This window comes from Anopheles funestus, chromosome 2RL (assembly GCF_943734845.2).
Source record: "Anopheles funestus chromosome 2RL, idAnoFuneDA-416_04, whole genome shotgun sequence".
Lineage (NCBI taxonomy): Eukaryota > Metazoa > Arthropoda > Insecta > Diptera > Culicidae > Anopheles > Anopheles funestus.
Genome location: NC_064598.1, coordinates 56408607 through 56422215, shown reverse-complemented (window position 1 = coordinate 56422215; position 13609 = coordinate 56408607). Strand labels below are relative to the sequence as shown.

The following is a 13609-nucleotide window of genomic DNA, read 5'->3' as shown; positions in this document are numbered from 1 at the left end:
CTAACAAAATAAAAGAAACAACCTGTGTTGTGTTGAATAGAATGCTTAGACCACGCCATAACTGGATGTAAAATGAATGTATATAAACTTACCTAATGGACTCGATGAAAAGATGGGAAGATTTAGTAAAATCATGTACATGGAATATTTTAAAACATTTCTTCTAAAATAAGCCTCAACTGATCCAATTTGAAAACCTCAACGCTTGTGAAACTATACTTCATGAAAGCTAAGATTAAAGGAATCTAATGCATGGGGGCCGAGCTGCTCGATTTACTTTGAAGACAAATTTGTCTGATCGCTGCCAGCACGTCTATGTTATATGTTGCTTTTTTTCTTCCTTTTTCTAAGTTTAATTTAAGAATAACAGGTGCAGACCTTACAGCACACTACACGGCAACATCCGTTATCGAGATGGTAAAGAAAATGTGGAAGAAAAGCAGAACGACGTAGGATAGTGAATGAAACTTACAGATAGGCAGCCATAGGCAAGAGTAGACTTAACGTACCATTCGAAGATGAGGAAGAATTCGGTCCGATCGCGCGCGCGTTAGTATGAGGAAAATTTTAATTAACTGCAAGTCTTCTTCCAACGTTACACATGCACTATAAGAATCATCGTACCAGATCACAAAACTGGGGACACGTCAATCTTGTGCGATGCAAAGAAATCTAATTACGTACGTACTACACTCGACAGAACATTTTTGGAGGTATCTTGTTTTGGACAGATCGCTTGGGAAGGTATTAGTAGTAGTACTGTAGCAAATGCTATTATAATTGTGATATAATTAACAAACGTAATTTCTCTGCTTTGTCAAGCTATGTCTCAGCTTGTCAAAGCTAATCTTTGCGTTTGTTACAAGCTAGTCTCTTGTTTTGATTATTTATTTTAAATAAATATATATTTTTATGGATTAGCGTATTTCTTATACTCTTATTTTAGTAATGCTCGCATTATTTCGGTTATAAAAATCCGATAAAATCACTCTTAATCAAGCAGAGAGATGCAAATATTTGTCTCTTTATTGATGGCAATACTACATCATGGCAAAAACCTTGTCAACGCAAATTGATGCATAATAACTAAGCGACATTTAGATGCTGGTGAGCAGCTTGGTATGACACAAATAAATATTCTTTGTTGTTATGCTAGTCGCTTGTGCAACGCTGCATCAACCACGTCTATTAGCACACACTTCTGCCATTGATGAAGTTTAACTAGAATTGTGTAGTTCCGATCTTCATGTAACAAGACCTTTACCAAATCTTGTATTCTATTAATTGGAAATTGAAATCGAAATCAATAACAGCCAGTAATGGAACGATTTCTTCAGGCTGCAATGCAAATAAAAAGAAAAAAGTTAAATTGAGCTATTAGTATACTCTATCTCATAATTTCATTCTTATAGAAATATTCCCTCAGTCTCTTACAAATATAGAAAAGTATACGCATGCCAATATTTTAGTTTAAACAGTACCCAGAATTGTCGCTTAACCAACTCTAGACCATGCAATCTCTTTGTTTCGGGTGCAGAACAGTCGAATACCATCATCATGTTTTAGTTGCACTGTTCGATGACCCTACGAGTATTTCAGGGTGTATATGTGCATCTGATGGCAGAATAATTTATGTGTATTCCAACCCACCTAGCCTACAGGCTTCTTATTTCCCATTTCTCATCATCGTATGCTAGATGTTCTGGCGTTACTGTACCATCACTCTCGTCGAGGTTGTCCTGGCTTACAAAGTTTGTATATTTCCCGAAATGTACAAGCACACACTACCGTGTACTCAGATAGGTAATACTTACCCGTTCCATACTGCATGCATATGAAAGCGTGTGTGTGTGTATGTGTTTGTGAGGCCATTTTACGATGAGCATACGGTATGCGAAATACACGTGTGTTGCTCCGTTTTTTGGGACCAATTCATGTACGATCTTCCAAATAATGATTTCACTGTGGAGAGAAATTATACTACTGGATAACGCATGCCGGCGACCTGGTCCGTCCGAACTGCTATGGGAAAAGCCAAAATTAATGACTTTTAAAGCGTTTCATTTCCATGTTGCACATGCAGTGAAGGTGGTACACAAACTACCGTGGATGGTGAATCCAAAAGTTAGGAAAAGGGTTCACTTCTACCAGATATAGCGAACGATATTAAAAATCTCAATCAATGCTCAGCTTCTCTTCGTGTTAGAAAGTTCTGGAATAGTAGCAAACTCTCCATACTCATGTGTTTTTTGTTTGTCCCAGCTGCCATGCGTAACATTGAACACCTGAACTATGCAGTGGCCAAAGTTATAGTAGTACGTACGGGTAGGAATTGCATTCTAGAACATAGACCGTGTTACCCACCGGTGTCGAATAAATCAATATAAATTTCATTTAGGGGAGCACAACGACGTCACACGTGTTTTAGGGCTGAACTCTAATTTGGCTCTCTCTCTCTCTCTCTCTCTCTCTCTCTCTCTTCATACCAATAGACATCAAATGAAGAAAGGAGCCGGATGTAAAAGTTTTTTGAAAGCATTTGAGTCACTGCCCCATAATAAGTGTTAACTTTGGTTCTTGTTTATCTACTGTTCTCTGTTTAAAATAATATGCTAGAAGAAAAATTGAAAGAAAAATATCTTTAACTGTATCAAGTTTACGTTTAACGCAAGTTCAAGAAAGAATATTTCATAACCAAATTTATTTGCAAGTTTTTGCGCTTCCATCTTATTTTCCATTTTCAAAAATGATTTTCTATAGAGCGAATTTCATAGACCTTTGATGGGCGGACAAAGTTTCATTCTGATTGATGTTTTGTTTTTTTTTATATTAATCAACCATGTAGCTGATGCAATGCAATTAGTTATAAATTTACTATTTAGTTTAGTATTAGTTTTAGCTTTTTGGCTGGAATTAGGTAGCTGAACATATTTTATTCAAAATGGTTTTTACTTCAAACTTTACTGTGACTAGCTGGCACCTCCATCCCAAGCATTAACATGGTTTTCAATAACCATTTATACGCTCTTTGTGAGACATTAGTACAATGCAATAAGAAATTTAGTTAAAAATCCATAATAAACTTAATTTGAACTATGATACAATTTAAATTAAGAGCATTAAGCAAACTAGGGCGGTCCGGTGGTGCATGTGATAAACGGCGCCGGTCCACACGGCAGGACCGGGTTCAAATCCCATCCGGACCGTTCCTCCGTAGCAAGGACTTACTATCCGGCTATGTGGTAAAATAAGTCTAGTAAGCCAGAAATGGCCGGGGTGACCTGTAAGATCGTTAAAAGCCAAGAAGAGGAAGAAGTAGTAAACTGTTGAACTTGTTTGATTTAGAAAGAGCATTTATCCTATATTTTTTATTTGTTCTCATCTTATGTGAAAATTGATAATTTTAACAATTTTTGTGAAATATTCAACATGCTTATTAAGGGATTTCCAATCCCCAAAATTTCAATATTTTACTACTTTTAAACTCTTTTATCAATCTATTGTCTATAAATGTATGGGTAATTCAAATCATACTTACTCAGCAGCTTAAGGCAAGCAGGTTAGCAAAAACTGTAACGGAGAATTAGATTTGTAAAAGCAGCGTTTTATGAAACTTAGTTTCTAAATCGCGTCTCTGATCCGTTCCTCATTATGTGTCGTGAATTCAACGCCGTTTGTGATCGTTTCGAACCTGACTTGTCGCGATTCGTGTTTCTGAATTGTATACGTGAAGTGCGCCCCATTACTTGCTAAATGTTATACAACATAAATGTCCAACAAATGCTATCAATGTTACAACTGTAAATAAAAACGCTTCAAGGGGGTCACATACGGTCCGTTGAATTTAACCAATAAAATAACAAAATAACAAATAACAAATAACAAAAATTAAGAGATTATAAGATTTGTACAAATCCAATGATTGGTTTTATTTTTATTTTAAGGACTATGGAAATAGTGCTAATTTCTTTTTGGTTAACATAAATGAATCCCCTCATTTGAAATATACGTTTCCTTTTTGTTATTTGCTGTTCTTTTATCATTTAGAGTTTGATAGTAAATTTACTAAATAACTAATTTATTTCATATTGAACATTGATAAAATCAATGTTTGTTCAATTTTAGCACAGTTTTAAAATTTCCTGTACACATTGATACCATTATAATCGAACATACACTGTTTCGTAACTTTTCAAAATATAATACACAGAGATATTATAAAGGGTAACCGAGATTGGAAATTTTTACTCTGGTTTACGCCCTCCCATGACCTACGCCATCTGAAACCATTTAAACGCGTCATAATGCAAATGCAAAAATGTAACAATAATCAGTCATGATGAGAAACGTAAAGTAGTATTTAACACTCGTTTCTATATTTCCTCATAATTCATGGCTCATATACCACAATTCACTGCTTAATTTTTGATTAAATAATTTAAATTGTATAAAATATTTGATTTGATTAATTAAGTTAAGTTGAATACAAATCATCGGAAAGCGTTTTAATGATTTAACGTAAAACTAGCATGTAAAATTAAAGTTAATTTAATTTACCATGGTACACTTTTGTACACACTACCTTTAATTTAACATGGTATACTTCTGTGTTTTTGCTACAACTGTTAAAGCTGATCCTGTATACAGTGAATAAAATCATGCAAATAGAGCAAATATTTCGAACGTTAGTTCATTGTAGGAACCAAACGAAAACAAAAATTTGCAAAGAGAAAAAGTTTCGTTTACGGGTTGAGCCTAATTCATACTTCATAAAAAAAGATTCAAATAATGCTATCCTTTTGTGGTTAGCTGTTACAGTGCTTGTGAATGATTTATTTTGGATGCAATAAATTACACAGCTGTACTACATATTCAACCTCCTCCCATTTGACAAATTTCAGTGTGATGCTGTGCGAAGAAAGAAACAAGAAGCAGTTTCGTTTCAAATTTATTTTCCCTTTTCGAATGCACATACACACCTATACTTGCTCATTAGGAATAGTTAGAAAACGTTATGGTATTAGTTCGGGCCAATGAATGGAGCATTATGGTTTTCTCAAAATTTTCCGCCGCCATTCTGAAGGAAAGTTTCACGCACACTGTTGCGCGGACGAACACATTCATCATTTATCTTCCATGTAGATGTACGCACACTAGCATCCGCTGATTAAAGCAGGAAAGGTCACATAAAACAGAATGAAGAATGAATGTCGTCAGTTAATACGGTGGAGGATGTTATAATTTATACCATGATTTAATATGTGAAAATTGTGTCTCGTTTGAAACGTGGTGATACGATACGTTTTACTGTCTTCCCTTGTACATTCTCAGCTGTTCCTTGCTGGTTTAGCTAACTGTTTTCGTGCTTTAAATATGTGATGCAATGAGTTTTAACACGTCGACTCTTATCTAGGACATTACAAGGTATCGATGGAATCATTCGTGAGTAGCTTATCGATAAACGAAACAGAAAAGAAAATAAAATGAAAATTAGAGTGAAATGGATATGAGCTACAGAACCAGAATACGCGCTACAAAACAAAAAACGAAATTCGATGATGAAAATGATAAAACAAAAAAAACAATGAACTTCTTTATTTTTGTGACGTCTAAACCTAAGCTAAATCAGTACAAACTCCGGTTTATACTATAAACCCAAATAAATTTCACGAGTTTATATTTTTGCTCGTATACTTAATTATCGTTTTGATATTAGAACTATACGAAACTCTATCTTAAATAATACATTCATGAACAGCAGATTGTCCTTCATGTTGGAATAGTTTTGTTAGTTAATAAATTATATTATTAATGCTCTCCTGGAATTATTCACCTCAATGGAAAAGCTCCTGCAAAATAACCTTAGCATGCTATAATACTCATCCTGAGCTTTCCGAGATATCCTGAGCTTTATTCGAGGAAACCATATGATATCAAGGTACAGATTCTGAAATATATATGCACGGTTATAAATATAATACATTTTTGAATGTTTTTAAAACTTTGTTGTTAAACTAGCAGTACTGAGAAGTTAGATAAAGTAAATACATATATTTTTTACAAACATTAATATCCACCATAAAGGAAGGATGTCCTTTATAGCATCATCATTTGTAAACGATAAGTTCACGTTCAAGTAATGAAATAGATGCAGTTGTAAAGCGGCATCTATCGCATTTTCTGGATAACCTTTGAAAAAGAAAGTATTTTCAAAAACAATATAAAAAAATCCGCAAAATAAAATATTGCCAGGACTATGTTAAGATAGCAAACAAGATAATCAATATTTTTTTTATTTTTTTTTTTTTGTGGCACTATAATCTAAAGTGGTATTGTTTTGCCAATATTGACTTTCCTTGACTCTGTTTATCTGTAGCAGGATAGTGAGACCCGGTCCTGTTGATTAATCCTGAAGTTGCTACAATATACACCCCGGGTTCCCATGATAATTAAGTACAAGTAAAATTAATGTTTAATCGAAACTTAAAATTTCCTTCTTTGCTTTCATTTTTTTTATTGATGAAAAAGTTTGCATACCTCACCCAATATAGCTATAAACGAGACACACGTTGAACGCACGCATTTGAAGCATATTTTGCTTTTACATTAGTTGATTCATATTTTCTAGGGAATAACTAGGGAACAATTGGTCAATTGTTCATTATTACCAATATTATTATGCATAACAGGTAGTAGGTCAATTAACTTTCGTTTGAAGTTGTTTGATGTTTCATTCAAAATTCATCCACAAGCGTTCAATCAACAAACGACTTGTTTGCAAAATATGGAGTATTAAATCGAATTCTTTTCAGCAGCTGCCGATTGCACCAATCGACCGTGGCCTAACATATGCTCATTTGTGATGATACATGTCACCTGAATTAAACGCCTGGAAGGTGTCCGAATGAAACACTAAGAATATTCTTAGCTGCACCTTCAAGTAAAAAACTAACCAGCTCACTTCCTAAAACGTCGCATATGCAAACCCTTTGGTCGTAAAAGCAAACCAAAAAAAAGCAAAAGAATTGGCTGGTTAGCGGATGATATAGAAAAAATGACACATGTATACGTTCAAAACGACAACACAAAAGCGTTGCGCGTTTTCACAGAATTGGGAATCCCTTACAATCACTGCAACAGTGCTGCAAAGCTCATGTAGGGCAAATCAACGGTAAAGGAAAAACAATCGAATTTTCAAACGGCCACACCGCGGGATCTTGTCGAATCTCAATCGTCGATGCTTACGACCGCTTGCCGACTCCTATCATATGCCTTCCATTCAGTATCGCAATAGAACGAGCCCGTTGGCGGTGAGGCATCCCTTTGTTTTAAATCTTTTCTCCTACATTCTCCACATAACCGAGATAATCTTATGGAGTGTTACTATAAAGTATAAACTTCACAGATCGGTACAGGAAACCATAGCAAAGACAGAAAAGGTTCCTTTTTTCACTTCCTAATCAATTTTTACATGACCTCGGCGACAACAACAGTAACAAATATTTTCAAAACCCTTCCACTGCACTATATTCGTTGCACATCAAATCGGTTATGATTTGCATTCTGTAGTATTGGCCTGAATGTGAATTGAAGAATTATTTAATTGCAAATGAATAATACGGACGTCGTTCGAAAATTCACACCATCGCGAGCCGTGAAGAGTTTGATCATATCATTGAATACCAGATGGTTTCGCAAAAGATTTCCCACAACAGTCACTAAGGCGATCACGTGATCAATTGTGTAATAGCTCCATAACCAGGCTAACGAGTAATAAGGCTTACTGATGCTGCATGACCCTTGAATCAGAATGAAACGAACGATGAAATGCTATCCTGAGCGATTGTCCGTATTTGCAAAACAATGCAATGCATCAGATGCCAAATTTAAAATAATAGGTGATAATGGCGGTAGATGTTATCGTTATGGGTTCTGTTTTTATACGACAATCAGCTAAGTAAATAAATAATGCTTTGTTGGCATCTTCAATGTGAAGTTTTTAAATGTCCATAGGAATATGATATAAATCAGTTAGGCCAAATGGAACCTCCGAGCAAACCAATTCACAATCTAAAACTACTTTTATGGTTCAAATATTTTTATGAATGATTTATTTCACGACTGAGCAAGAACTCCCAAACTTTTTAATTTGAATTCAGAAATATTAGAAGTTAGGCTCCCGGTGGCTGTAAAATTATTTTGTATGTAATGATTATAAATCTCATCAATGTTTGATCTACTTTCATAAAATATTCTGAGATTGATCGTCTAAATGAAACTGATGTGCTAGAAGTATAAATTAGATTAGATATATGATTGGGAAACGATCAACATACGATCGCTGCTGTAGTGCAAGCCACCAACTGGTCGTTTGAATATACAAGGAAGGCAACCTTTTTTTTGGGGAATCAACAAAGAAGCTTAATTCAATATTCAGTAAAAAAAAAAACTGTGAACAATTAATGCATATTTCATTATTGTTATAGTTTGGATATATTTTGGTACCGATGTGGTTATAATTAAGAATGCTGATGATTCAAAAAGTTTTGTTTCGTATGTTTTGTTATCCTACACATGGCGTGTCTGGAATGTTAGCTTCGGCCGGATCCCAATGCAATAAAAATTATCATTTTATAAAATGTGTTACAAAATCTATCAAACCATGATGTTTCGAATTAGGAAACCTTTGTATCCTTTTTATCCTATAAACTAACGGAGCTGTCAAATTTCTTCGTTGAAAATATTCGTATCTGTGAATATGCTCATAACAAGCACCACGGATTTTGGGAACTACCTGTACAGCTATGGAAAAAAGTAAAGAAAATATAAATCTAAGAAAAATTATACCTTATCAATTCGAATACCAGCGCACGTTAACAAGGGCAACATATGGGCAACCTATTCTGCATTTGTTGATGTTGATATTCAACGATGACGTTATGGTTATTAATATACCTGTAAATATTTGGATTGAGCGGCGCTTCAAATTATAATTCTTAATGATGATAAGGTCTATCTGTCTTTCAATAACAGAAAGGGCCAATGAGGTCATTTTTTGCCATATACATAAACCTTGGACAAGAGTTTTCCATCTGAAATATGAAACTAAAATATAAACTGAAAATATACGTTCAAATGTAACGTCTTCTTGCGTTCAATTTGAGCATCAAATGCATAGTTTTTCTAAAAGGTTGAAAAAAATCTAATGATTGAATTCTATGTATTGTAATACATTACATGTGTATTGTTTCACATTAAAAACAGCATTACTAATGCGCGAATACATTATGCCGTTTGCTACTTCTTTTTGTGTCACACTAGATTCTCAAAAGCTGTCGGAACTAGCATTTCTGACTTTCTTTAACTATACTGACTCGTAGCAGCGTAAGAGTGTACGGTTCGGATGGAATTTGAAACCCAGTCCTGTCGTGTCAAACCGGCGCGGCTCTTACATACATCACCCCATGCTACTGGCCTCAAGCTGCTCGCATAATGCACGTAGACGCCTTACTCATTAACTAAAGATTTCTTGCTTGAGACATATGGGCAGTGGCTGGCGATGCCATTATGTTTATAACAAGACAAACATTTACAAACAAACGGCAAAGTTACATGTTATTCTGATTAGAATTTTGCTGTTCTGATACTTCATAGAATTTGTTTCAATGGTTTGTCTTTTACCGCTTCATGGAGCGCTTAGAAAGATTTTCTTGACTATCATTTATTTGTTTCTAATTAATTATAACGGTATTTAGTCGTATTGTCTTTCTTTGGCTCTCTACGTTCCCGAAAAACTATTGATATTTAGTTGATTTAACTTATGCATTGTAGTGATCCTCGAATATTTTTAATGTGTTTTCTTCGTTTAGAATATAAACAAATAATTGAAAGCATTAATGAACTAACCGCTTTGTCGAAATTCAATTTGGCCGCAATTCAAAAATGAGCTATCGTGAGCTTTATCAAACCATAAACAGTAAGCGCCATCTGTTGAGCATTTCCTCTATAAAAAGTATGCAATGTTCTGTTTATCGCTCCACGAAACTGTGTTCGCAAAACGCTCTCAGCCTGTTTGTATGCAATGTGCTTGTCATCTCTCGAGACGGCATGCAAGATAGCTGAGTTTGAAAATTATGGAAGAGCAAACAAACGAAGTGCTTTTTCGAAAAATATAATAACTTGGGAGAATTTGTTTGGACTGTTACAATCGTTCGTTTGTTATTTTGTTTGTTAAATAAACTTTTAATGGGATCTCCTGGTAGGGAAAGTATCAAGAAATATAATTTTAATTTTTTTTCTTATTGAGAACGGCAACAATGTATCAAAACTTATCTTTACCTTGTAACCGGATAATCAGTCCTTGGTAAGGAGGAATGGTGTGGATGGGATTCGATACCCGGTCCTGTCGTGTGGAACACGATGCCTATGCCGTTTATCACATACACCTCCGCCACTGCAGTTCAATTTATTTTTTGATAACGAATAAGTTTTCATTTGTTAAAAGACAAATGTATTAATGATTTTGTTCATTATTTTACAGATAGACTGCTTCATTACACGTACAACAAACAAACCAAAGAAAGTAAAACAGCAAACGTTTATATATACAGGTAAGTGTAATTTATAACGTAAGTTCAGACAATTAGACACGGTTTTCTTTTGTTTTTATGTTTTGATCTTACAATGTGTATTGGTCGTTATAAGTTATATTTTGCTAATACTGTAAGCATTGTATAAATAACAAGATAATACAACAGGTGTTAAATACTTATGGGGGGTTGCGATGAAACGTAGCGATATCTCAAGTAACTTTGATATCTACAGGAATACCTCTGAAGTCCGTAAAACACGGCTGGAATCTGAACTAGATGAAATTTATAAATTTCCGTAAATTTAAATTTGTGCTGTGTAGTTACAGAAGTTAATTATAGAAAATGTATTCCTTTTAATGCATACGATGTACACAGCCTGTAAGAAAGCGTTAAAAAATTTTAAATATGTTAAAATATGAAAATATAATGAATATATTTAAATATATAATGAAAATATGAAATATATTTAAATATGAAAAAAATGTTTTCGCTAGGAATATCAGGCGCAGGCAGGTAACGATTATGTTTGCAGTTCAACACCTAATTTTTAACACCGTTTCACATTATTACAATGATTACAATAGTTCATCCAATCGTATATTGTATATCGTATAGATTCTTATTTCATTCAACAACAATGTGTGTGCCATTTCTATCAACGACCACCTGTTACATTCATCTAATGATAACAAACGTTCAGAATTTCAGAAGAGTTTCAGCGCATTGCACAGAATGGGAATGATATTTTCTGATTATTCTTATGATTCTTAAATCATCATAAAAACAAAAAAATATGAATGAATCAATCAAAGATCTGTTCAAAATTTTATAAATGAGGTATTCTTACCATTCCTTTTAACTTTTCCATCAATATTTCCTATAACACATTAAAACAGTGTAAAACACAAAACATCTTAATATACAAGCTGCAGAAAGCTAACATGCCGACGGTAATCGATAGCCATCTGGGTTGGCGTTGACAGTGAATTGGAAATGAATAATGGCCGCTCCTGATAAAAATGCTCACATACAAATGTAAAATCCTATCTCCGAACATACCTTTTCTCTCGGGTACGCAAGCGTATTTGAGTGAAAACGAAAGCGTTTGGTCTTTTCTATTCTCGGCACTGCAGTTCGAATGTAAGCACTTGTGTTTTGGATAGCCGGATAGATTTTTTTTGTAATAAAACTAGTTAAAATGTTTATTTCTCTGTTATTGGTTGTATGGGAATGATTTACCTAGCAAAGTAATTTTTATTTCTTGTTTTACCAATATGTATGAAAGGGCGAAATCATTTAAACTCTAGTCATAACGCGCTCGTATGTGCACCATAGTTCTAGTTACTAAAAATATTGGCCATCAAAAGTCATATCCTTTCTAGCCTTTATAAAACTATGTGCCATTTTATCAACATTTCATGTCGTTCAACACCGCATGACTATTTAGTTCAATACTAACGACAAAAGGCCACAACAAGCGAAAATGTCGCAAATCTGTTTTTACATGATTCCTTAGACGAATTTTATAGCATCACAAATATAACAATGTTGGGTCTATGTTGGAAGTTTATAAAAGTTGAACCAAAGAATATATTTTTGATTAATGTTCTTTTAAGTTGCCCTGAAAGTAAGATGGAGACAAAAATTTCCCTTTCAAGCTTTCGTTTTCAAAAGAGACTAGACTCTCTGTTAGCCCCAAACGAATGTAACTGGTTTGTTCCAGACTGTCGATGAATGAGGAAGAAACAAACTGAACGACCTGTGGCTTGGTTTCAATAATGGGCCGGGAAAACGGTAACCCGAAAATCCCGTCGGTATTTTAAAGTTAAGTTGTGCTCTGCGCTCCACACGTATTCTTCGTGCTGCTTTCGATGTTTGATTATGAATTAGTGATGAGTTGAAGTGACCCTTGGAAAGATATCTTTAATTTCATTTTACAGGGTTAAAGTCGATCTAATCAGGGTGTGCTGAGCGTAGAACGTTCCCTGTAGGAAAATTATCATATTTGCCACCAACACTGGAATACTCAAATACGACAGCAAATGTATGTATTACTCAGGCCGTTCGATCCGATACTTTGAGTGAGATTTTTCTATCCAGTTTCACGCATGACGATGATGAATAGCTATCGTATTGTTTATAGCTCGTTTAATTTCTGCAAATTAACGCTAATTATGCGATAGCGGCATGACATTTCCATGCATTAATTATTGCTATCAAAATGCACTTGCAACTGAAGCATGCAAACAACTTATCGCTTACAATACCTAAGGCAGCTGGGGCAAGTGCTCAATTAGTTATGTTTAAAATATGCTTTACTATTCCATAGAAGAAACATTCCTACATTACTTGTCTCCCTAATGGTTCGAAAATCCTTAAGCACGATGAAAAGTATAATATCAGAATGAACCATATTGTACCAATAATTAGGAAGAAATTATAACACCGATAGTTTTATAAACCGAACATTCATCCTCCCACAAATAGAATGCATATATGTGTCACATTTTTGTTAGGGCTGGTGTGGAATTATTAATTCTTTTTTTTGCCGTTTTTATCTATGCTCCTGCAAGTAGCATTCGAAGCATAAGTAGTGTTAAGCCACAAGCGAGATAAAAATGCAATAAAATTAACATAACAACATTATTAATGATTTTAAATTGTTAAAAATGTTGTTTTACCTTCTTCGTGCGTCTTGCTGTTTCGCTGCATGAATAGTGTTCTCCGCCTTGCTTTGTCTTTCATATCGTTACAGTCGGTTGCATATATGCACTGTGTCAAATAAAATGCCGACACAGATTCTGGATTCGAGTACCGAACTACAGCAGGCTGATCATGAACAAACGTTTGTTCTGGAAAACGAACTTTGTTTGCTTTTTATTCCGAAGCTTTTCGCTGAATTAAATTGCCAAAGAAAGACAGGATGAAAGCGAAACTCAACATACCGGGAATTACTCACCATCCACAAGAGAACAATCAGCAAACACATGGAACAATCTGCTTGTAGCTAAGAATTT

General features: G+C 34.5%; 1 protein-coding gene across 3 annotated transcripts in view; it reads left to right on the top strand.

Annotated features, from left to right (window-relative positions):
- The window catches only part of LOC125762558 (homeotic protein antennapedia), a 75692-nt gene that overhangs the window by 10422 nt on the left and 51661 nt on the right, over positions 1 to 13609 (top strand). For 2 of the 3 annotated variants that reach the window (XM_049424768.1, XM_049424762.1), the window contains exon 2: positions 10541 to 10610. The gene's annotated coding sequence lies outside the window, so the exon portion shown is untranslated. The remainder of the gene's footprint in view (positions 1 to 10540; positions 10611 to 13609) is intronic. The other variant, XM_049424763.1, reaches the window with a different exon arrangement.